Raw genomic sequence first — 10,484 nt, 5'->3', positions numbered from 1 at the left:
AAATTATTTTTTACTACATCACTTATTAGATCAAAGTATTAAAGAATTCATCTCACTCTTGGTTTTTAAAGTAAAAAATGATTTAATTTTCTTTGGAAAATCAGGAGAGAAGTTGTATGTGTTACACCCTAACTTAGGATAAGAAGTAACATATAAGCAAACACATGAGGGATGTTAAGTATATATAAGTAAGTAGACCTTGTACTTTAAGGATGCCTTTAAAAGTTGTGCAGCTCTATGCCGAGATAGAACAATATCACTAGTGGGTGATGGTATTAGAGTAACTTTTGTGTTAACTGTGTCGATGCAAGATAAAGTTAACCTGAGTTTAGCCAAATTCCGATAAGGTGAGGCAAACATCTTTGCTAGGTCTTGGCAAATCTCAAGTGGTGGGGAAAATCACAATGGTGGGGCAAACCTCAGCAAGGACTTTGAGTCCATAAGAGAGGGTGTTTGTGACACATCTCCTTAGAATAAGAAGTCTACATCGATAAAAACATATGATAAGTAAGCAGATCTTACACTTTAGTGGCACGTTTTAAAGTTGGGTGGGTCTAGGGTGAAACGAAAAATATCACTAGTGGGACGAACCATTGTTTGTTGAGAAAGGTAACGTAGGATTTTATATATATATATATATATNNNNTTTTTTTTTTTTTTTTTTTTTTATTTTTTATTTTTTTTTATTTTTTTATTTTATAAGAGGTGGTTTATGTCACTTTCCAGCTTAGTATCATAACTGCACATCGACAAAACACATGAGAGTTATTATGTATAAAAGTTAGATGACCTCATGATACTAATCTAGTGACACGTTTTAAAGCCTTGCGGGTCTAGATCCAATGCAAACGACATCAGTAGCAAGTTGTATGGTGGAAAAAAGGTGGTGCAAATAATAATTGAAGGGATAGAAGAATTATATTGTTGGATTAATTGAATCAATTTCGGGCATGATTCAGTTGTTGGCTCTTTTGGTTTTCATTTCATTTTCTCCTATGTTGGTGAAAATTCAACTTGAAAGGAAAAAGTACATTATCACAGGTGAAGTTGGCAGGTGCTTGTTTGCTAATTATTTTACTTTCCTATTCCATATCTTGTGTTTTGATTTTATTTTCATCTATGGTTAATAACTAAACAATTGAACCTAATTGATAACAACCCAACCGATAACCAACCCATAAATACGCCTATCTATTTCTATGAGCTCTTTTTGTACACTTGAGTTGTTTTATTTTAACGATTATCTTAGTTTGTATTTGTGCTATATCAGTACATGAATCTCCTAGAATTCATTTGTGGTATATTTGTGATTCATAGATTGTTGTTGCCAGCTCCTTTCTAAACAACCTTTCGTGTCTGCTTGCAAGTCAGTAGAGTGTCTGTGAAATTCCTATTTGAAGCTTCTTGTTGTTAGTACCGAAATAAGCATGTGTCATGCGGAAGCTAGTAAAACAATCCTCGAAAGACCATGAGTAAGAAGACAAATGATAAATATACCAAAAGACACGGAGATTTAACGTGGTTCGGTCAATTGACCTATATCCACAAAGAAGATGAGCAACCCACTATATAAATATGAGAGTACAAAATATAGAGAGAAATAACCCCAACTAATTCCTATTCACAATGTAACATTTGACAGTAGATGTCAATGGAGACTATGCTTCTTCAGTACAGGAGAAACTATTTGAGCTCGAGCATTGGAGCTACATTGGAAATAGTCCCCCTAGGCTTCTTTCATCCACCCATTTTTGAAAAGTTATAATCTGCAATTTGTTTTATAGGCCAGTTATTGTCAGCAAATGGAAAATGTAAATATATTTCAAAAGGAAATTTAAAAAGAACGAATTATTGCTTACCCAAGTTCTTTCGTGAATCTTTTTCTTAGGTAGAGGAGATATGTTCCCTTCATAGGCAGTGTCACCAATTCTATTCTCAAAATACCAACTTATTCTTCACAGTTTGCATGCTACCAACAAGGTTGTAGACTGTAAGATTGATAAACTATTCATAATCCAAAAAGGAGCGACCACAACTAGTATTCTGTCATTTACTTTTAACATTTTTCCCTAAAAACTTATGCATCTTCAATTGTTTCATCTTTTCCGTGCATAAGAAAGAGAGATTTATGTATTTAAATCAGAGATTACGTCTGATATGTTAAGAAGTTTGGGAATGATAACTCAGTGAAACAATACAACAAAATCAAAAATAAATTTAGACGGAGCACCAAGATAGGATGCAAGGTTGAAAAAAAGGACCAGTTTTCTTTTCGGTTTACCTCACTTTTCCTCTTTTACATACATACAAATCACTCGCCCGTTATTGATTTTTGTTCAGTTCAGTACTAGAAGAAACTTTGATATATTTAATAATTCAACTAAAACATTAATAGAAGGAAGGAATAGAAAAGGTTCAAGCAAAGAAAAACTAGAGACAACACAAATATTAGAATATTACTTATATTTATTTAATCTAAATTCCTTGGTTTGCAGCTGAAGAAACTGACGACTCTCCTAAGAATATTAGAATATTTCTTAGAAGAGCAGCAATTCGCGTCAAGCTCAGGATCAACTTTATACAACAAACGTAATCCATAATGCTTCATTTCACCATAGAAACATAATGTAAAAAGCCCATAGTCATTTGGTGTTCTCCCATTTGCCTTAGATTTATCCCATAAGCCAGAAAGAGGTATCAACAAAAATGAAATATCAGGATTACATTATGAATGGTTGAATAAGGCAAGTTTCTGGGTAATACCCGACATCCCATCATCACATAAGGGAATCAAGTGAGCTGTCATGTCAATCAATTTTCCACAGTAACATACAGAGAATCCCAAGAAGTTCTCACATACGTACCAATTTTTTAAGCAAATTGACTGCTATACTTGTACTAGTTCCCTGATGGTGGAAGCAACCTGGGATGTTGATCCCCCAACTCATAAGCGCTCTTAGTGACAAGGAACATGAAGCAAATGAGATATTCTGAAACAACGAATTACAAATCAAATCATTGCTCCAATCTGCAAATATTGTAGGCAATTGCTTTGAAAATTCTGGCAGCTGTGGTAGCCTCTTGCAATTCGATAAGTACAAGGTTTCAAGATCACCAAGTTGGGCTATGCTTTCAGGCAAATGCACAAAATTATTTCCATTGAGATGCAACTCTTTCAAAGACGATAAGCATCCAATGTCTTCCGAAAGTCCTCCATCTATTAAATTGCAGAAACTGAGATTCAGAATTTCCAATGAGCGTAACTCTTCATTCACCTGAGGGAACACAAAGTACACTCCATCTTCTAAACATTGTCCTGAAAAACTCAAGGATTTAAGCTTGTTCAATCGGACGATGGAAGAGAGAGGTTGTGAAATTCAAGTGCAGCTAGCATCAAGCTCCTCCAGGTTGGAACAAATAAACATGCATTCCGGCAAGTTATTTAGTTTTGGTTACCACGACACATCTAGCTTCACCAAACCTTTCAACATGCCTATGCTACTTGGAAGAACTACAAGTTTTTCCATGACTTACAACTCTAGCTTTGTAAGATGAGCTTGGCGATGAATAACATATGATGGTATTTCACTTATCCCAATGCCTTTTAGCTTTATCTCTAACTCTGACTTCATATTTCCAATGAATTCTGGAAATATCTCCACATTTGGCAACCCTCTAGATTCAGATGTTCAAGAGACTTCACATTAACACATGGAAAATTATGTAGGCTTTCACAACGATACAAATTTAACTTGAATAGTTTTTTGTAATCACCCAGGGAAGAGTGAACCGCTTTAAGACTACTACATTTCTCCAGATTCAAACACTCCAAATTTGGCATCCCCGTGAAATTTGGTGTTTGCATCAGTCTCCTAGAGAAGCTCAGATCTAACCATCGTAGACACGACAAAAGCTCCTATTCACAACAAATAGAGAAATTGCTTCCAGAAAATCTACCAGAGGTTGTTGGACAGACACTCAATGGAGCCGTTAGGAATGTATTTCGAATCAATCGAAGAGTAGGGTAAAAAGATATTGTTTAAGCGACCATCGTTTATGTATAATATCCTAAGCTTTTTCATATTTTTCATCTCCTCTTTATTAAAGCATATTTGTCCAAAATAAGTACACCAAATTGGTTCCACGGGCATGGTCCCCTGGTAAAAAGATAAATAAAAGGCTAGTAGACCAATTAATGGCTTAATAAGCTAAGATAAATAAATATCAATATATGAAAACAGGAAATTTAATAATACTGCATTGTTTAACCTACTTATTGTGTTGTTTTCAATCACTTCTCTGAAATATTCAATGTTCCATATTCTGCTAGGTTCTCCTGAATCTTTATGCATTTTCACCACGTATTTACCCATCTCTTGTATTAAGTCTTGCATTTCAATTGTATTGTTTATAGAGATGAATACAAGAGATTTGTCAATTAGGACACGCAATCCAATATTTGCTCCAGAATAACAGCTTTGAAGAATTTTCATGATGTAATCTTTATCTTTCCCTCGAAAGAAGCATGCTATATCTAGAAATATATCTCGTTGTACGGTTTCCAATCGATCATAGCTAATTCTGAGCTTTTCAACAATTTCTAAATTAGAGTTATTCTTCATTTCCTCCATAGCACTTCTCCACTCTGTTATGTCCGTCTTATGTAATAAAGAACCCCACACTTTTAGGGCTAAAGGAAGGCCTTTAGCATGATGTAAAACCTCCATTGAGAGCTTCTCAAAATATTCATCGGGAACTTCATTTTTGACGAAAGCATATTGATTGAACAATTTAATAGCTAAATGGTCAATTGGTGTAGTCAATTCATATATCACATCACTCGTCTCAATCAAATGTTGATCTCTAGTTGTTGCAAGAATTCTACTCCCATTACCATACCAATTAGAATTTTTTGCTAGGTAATCCAAATGGTCTCTTTGATCTATGTCATCAAGCACAACTAAAACCTTCTTAAAATGAAGTCTATGAGCTATCATATGCTTTCCGTCCTGATTATTATTTACATAATTATCTTATTTCCTTAACAATTCTAAGAGAAGGATATTTTGCACAAAATGCATTCCACATTTGTTTTCTTTAATATGCGCAATGAAACTTGCAGTTTCAAATTGATACAAGAGTGTATCAAAAATTGCCCTTGCTATTGTCGTTTTACCAATCCCCCCCATGCCCCAAATCCCCACACTCTGAACTTCATTGATTTCAAGCTTTAGTTGGGATTTTACTTTCTCTAAATGAGTATCTATTCCCACAACATCTTGCAAATAAGATACTGAAGTCTTGCATAATTTGAGCGAAGTTTGATTAACAATTTGTTGAATATTTTCTGATTCAACCCTACATAAATAAGAAGATTAATTAAATAAGCGTCATCACATATTATGGATAAGCATAATAAAGTTAAGTATTATAAGTGTTTCATAGTGTAATATCCCATATTTTAAACAAGGGCATATTAGTCATTAGCCAAAAAAAATAATCAAATGGGCCTTAGCCCATCAGAAACCTAACAAGGGAAAAATTAATTTAAGCTAAGAGATTATTGGAGTTAAGAGTTTTGTTAGCAACTCTTGGAAAAAAAAAGGAAGAAAGAGTATGTTCTTTGTGTCTCTTCCTATGAAGGAGCATGAAGATGATTAAAACAGAGAAATATAAATAAATGGAGAAGAAGTGGAACTCTTGCTATTGCAAGTATGGATTTCAAGGTAAGTTTCTTAACTTAGTTTTAAAGATTGATTTTGTATATTCCCTTACTATAATTTTGAGAACTGAGAGTTTGAAAAACATGGGTTTAGAAGGAATAAAGGAATCTGTTAAACTCTTATTATCTTACGGTTTGAGTGAGTATGTTAAATGTTTGGACCAAACTTTTGTAGTTTGGCATAAATTGAAGAAGAATTGCTGGACAGTGACATTAGTTCTATTTATTATAGGGTGAAGTAATCAACAATCAGACTTTTTGTGGAATCTGAAGCACCAATTTGATATAAATTGACAGATTAAGAGTATATAATAAAACCTTGAAGATTGGGTATTCTGAATTTAGTATGAATTAGCCTAAACGAAGAAAGTATTACGAGACCGCTATGATGTGATTATAGATTGATTGAAGGAAGTCATACAGATTGCCCAAGTGACAAATTTGGTACTTCAACACGAGTATTGTGAGTAGTAATCTTACCACAATTGATGTTTTATAACTTGCATGATTTTCTCATGGTTTATAAAGTAAATGTGTTATCGAATGTCTTAAACTTGCATGTGGGACAAGTCTTTTACTAGATATGATAATGAAAAGATTATTTGAGATGATCTCATTCTTACAAGATATGATTACTGTTATTGAAAAGGTTTTACACTTACTTGAGAAATAGTATTTTGACAGGTGATTGCTAACTTTGAAATGATATGATTTGATAATATTTAAATGCTCTGTTCGATTTTGAAATACTTCTACTGATTACAAGAAAATATAAATGGGAGTAGACCTTAATGAATCCCGTAGAAAACGGCGGGTTCGTTAGACCTAGTGCACCTTGTAGTTACAGATTACCGATAAAGCCCTTGCTAGTGGGAATGTAGAACTAGTATACTATTACTAATATCCCTCAAGTACGGATCTACTGATATGAATATTTAACTCCTTTATGAGGAGCTCACTATTATTGGTTACTTCTTAAAGAGAAGGCCACACTAATTACATGATTCATCCTTGGAAATCTCCCAGCTATAAGAGTTGATGTGGAAATGTTTTTCTGAGTTTACTATTAAGTATTTACATTGATTTTGCTTATATGAGGCACATAAGATTGAATATTGAACCGTTTCTGAAAGGGCATTATTTCATTATTTTAATTATTATACTAGCATGTTTTCTGACTTGTCGCGCATTAAAATGGTTGTGGTTAAGTACTATTACTCACTAAGCTAGTGACTCACTCCTTGCTAATTGTTTTTACAGAGAACTCAGGTGGTATTGGTGATGATTTCATTAACTAGAGAGTGTGATTGGTAGCATCTGGTGAGCCCCGCATTGATTCGCATGGCAAGATAACTATTGATTTACTATGGTTTATTTAGTTTCTTTTAAAAACTGTTAGAGTCACTCCATTTTTCATACCTTTCATTCGATTCATGATTATTCCTTCGTATTGTAGTCAAGTGACTAGATTTGAACCTCTTTTTCGCATTTGGAGATGAATTGGTATTATTGCGTGACAATTAGATCATCGATGGCTATTATGTTTTAATGTATAGTTGTTATTAGTTGTGTTGTGGATTTTTGAGATAGGAAAAATTCAGGATAGGCCTAAAAATAAAGGAATCTCTGCCCGATTTTCTGTAGAATTCTGGTAAGGCTTTCTTTGGGACTCTCCCCCTTAGCGCCGGTCACGAACCTAATTTGGGTCATGACACATACTCTATGTTATTTGGCTTAAATGAATGTATATAGCTTTTAAAATGGGTAATGCTGATGAAGTTAAGGTGTTTGGTGTTGGCACGGTCTGTTTGAAAACCAATATTGGTTCACCGTTAGTCCTAATAACACTCATTTGTTTTGTCGATGCGGAGTTCTTATACTAAGCTGGGAAGTGGTATAATATATATATATAAGATGTCATAACACATGAGAGTTATTAGGACTAACAGTGTCTATATATATATATATATATAATTCTACATTGCCTTTTCCAACAAAACAATGGTTCATCCTGCGAGTGATATTTTTCGTTTCTCCCTAGCCCACCTAACTTTAAAATGCGCCACTAAAGTGTAAGATCTGCTTACTTATCATGTGTTTTTGTCGATGTGGACTTCTTATCCTAAGAACATGTGTCACAAACACCCTCTCTTATGGACTCAACGTCCTCGCTGAGGTTTGCCCAACCATTGTGATTTTCCCCACCACTTGAGATTTGTCTAGATCTAGCAAAAATGTTTGCCTCATCACCTTATCGGAATTTGGCTAAAATCAGTGTTAACTTTAGCTTGCATCGGCGCAGTCAACACAAAAGTTACTCTAATACCCTCTGTAATTGCCAAACCCACTAGTGATATTGTTCTATCTGGGCATAGACCTACACAACTTTTAAAGGCATCATTAAAGTACAAGGCCTACTTACTTATATAGACTTAATATCTCTCATGTGTTTTGCTTATATGTTACTTCTTATCCTAAGTTAGGGTGTAACACATACAACCTCTCGCTGATTTTCCAAAGCAAACGAAATCATTTTTTACTTCAAAAACCAAGTGTGAGATGAATTCTTTAATAATTTGATCAAATAAGTGATGTAGTAAAAAATAATTTGAACAAGTGATTCAAATTAAAAGAAATATGGGCCTAATAGTTGGTCATACGAACCTGGACTCTATATAAAATAGAACAACTTGTCTACAAAATAGAAGATTTGCGCATTTTGGTCTAGACTTGCTTTGGACAATAGGCCTCCACTGCTAGAGCCCATCCAAATAAGACTCAATAACTAATTACCCTGCATATTGTGTTTTTACCAACTTAAAAACTACAATTGAAATCAAATAAAAGACCAACAATAGACTGCATATAAAGTAAATAAGAATTCAAATTGCTATTTTGTTTCCAAGGAAACAAAATTTGAACTTTTTCAGATTCATTGAAGTTTTTGATCATAGAGTTTCCTCCCCTTATCGTCCTCTTTCTTCTTCTTCTCCTTCTTCTCCTTCTTCTCCTTCTTCATCATCATCGTCATCTTCATCTTCTTCTTCTTCCTCCTCATCCTTCTCTAGCTCATCATGATATCCTCCATAATGATGCTGCCAGTAGAGCAAATTTAATTGCCTACTAAACTGATAATTCTGACATGTCATTCCCAAACGCAAGCATTTACAATTGACACAGAAAAGTCTCCAACACTCAAGACATGCCCTAATCGGATATTCCCTTAGAGCATCAACCAGTGTACCCATAAAATCCATAAAAGGGAAATCAATAACTATTGGCGAAGTCAGAACTTCCGTTAGTCGAATGGCATCTCTTACTCGCATAAGGAAATCAATGGGAATTATTGAATCGATATCTAAAATTCCATTGCAATCAGAAGCAGGGCACTTTATAGAAATCATCTCATAGATATCCTTATTAATTTTTTTGCCTATATAATTTTGTATGCATTCTTCACAATAACAATGATTGCAACTGGCGGTGCCCCGCATCATTGTGTTTGGCAGCGGAAACTTACAAGCTCATCTTATTCAGCACCAAGCTCATCTTACAGAGCTAGATTTGTCAGACATGGAAAACCTTGTAGCTCTTCCAAGCAGTATTAGCATGTTGAAAGGTTTGGTGAAGCTAGATGTCTCGTTCTGCTCAAAACTTGGAAGCTTGTCAGAAAAGATAGGTGATTTAGAGAACTTGGTGAAACTCGATGCCAGCTATACTCAAATTTCACATCCACCGTCTTCCATCATCCGCTTGAACAATCTTGTATTCTTGAGTTTTGAAGGACTATGTTTAGAAGATGGAGGGTACTTTGTGTTCCCTTGGGTGAATGAAGGGTTACGCTCACTGAAAATTCTGAATCTCAATTTTTGCAATATAATAGACTTCCGGAATACATTGGATGCTTATCATATTTGAAAGAGTTGCATCTCAGTGGAAATGATTTTGAACATTTTCCTGCAAGCATAGCCCAACTTGGTACTCTTCAAACCTCGTACTTAACATATTGCGAGACGATTACATAGCTACCAGAATTTCCAGAGCAATTAAATACAATATTTGCAGATTGGAGCAGTGATTTGATCTGTAATTTGTTGTTTCAGAATATCTCATATTTTATTGTTATGGACCATAGCACTATCTTCAATTCCTTTTTATGAGCGTGCTATTGATGATAAAGAAATTAGTGTGATTTTGACCTTCGTTTTCTCTGTAGCTTCCGTCTGTTTGTACTTTTAATAGAGTTCAAACAAAAATTTCCTTCTTTGTTCAAAGAGAATTAAGAAATTTCACAAAAAATTCCTATTTGTGAATGAATAATAGTCAATTAGAGTAAACCCCTTCTTCGTTGAATTTTGTCCCAAATTTCAAGGAATTAACTTAATTCATGGCATCAACTTTTGTGAGTAATTCACAATACTGTCCTCAATGGAAGTACGATGTCTTCTTAAGGTTTAGAGATGAATTAGATACTCGTAAGACAATTACGGGTTAATTGTATGAACGTTTTACAAAGAGGGGAATAATCAACCTTTCAAGATGATAAAAGGCTAAAGCATGATGATTGAATCCCACAAAAACTCTTGAAACCTATCGAAGACTCTCAAGTTGCCCTTGTCGTTTTCTCAAAACAATTATGCTACATCGAGTTGATGCTTGTATGAACTAGTGAACACATGGAATAATTTTTAAGACTATCATGTGTACCCTAACGGGTGAGTTAGACGAAAGGAGTAATTTTTAAGACTATCTAAACATAATT

At 34.4% G+C, this 10,484-nt stretch overlaps 1 pseudogene; it reads right to left on the bottom strand.

Moving 5' to 3' along the window:
- Positions 1-9,126, bottom strand: part of LOC125873880 (TMV resistance protein N-like) — an 11,616-nt pseudogene extending 2,490 nt beyond the window's left edge.
- Between the last annotated feature and the right edge of the window lie 1,358 nt (positions 9,127-10,484).

The sequence above is a fragment of the Solanum stenotomum genome, chromosome 8 (genome assembly GCF_019186545.1).
Source record: "Solanum stenotomum isolate F172 chromosome 8, ASM1918654v1, whole genome shotgun sequence".
Taxonomy (NCBI): Eukaryota; Viridiplantae; Streptophyta; class Magnoliopsida; order Solanales; family Solanaceae; genus Solanum; species Solanum stenotomum.
The sequence above is the reverse complement of the archived record's forward strand: the minus strand, read 5'-3'. Positions and strand labels throughout refer to the sequence as shown.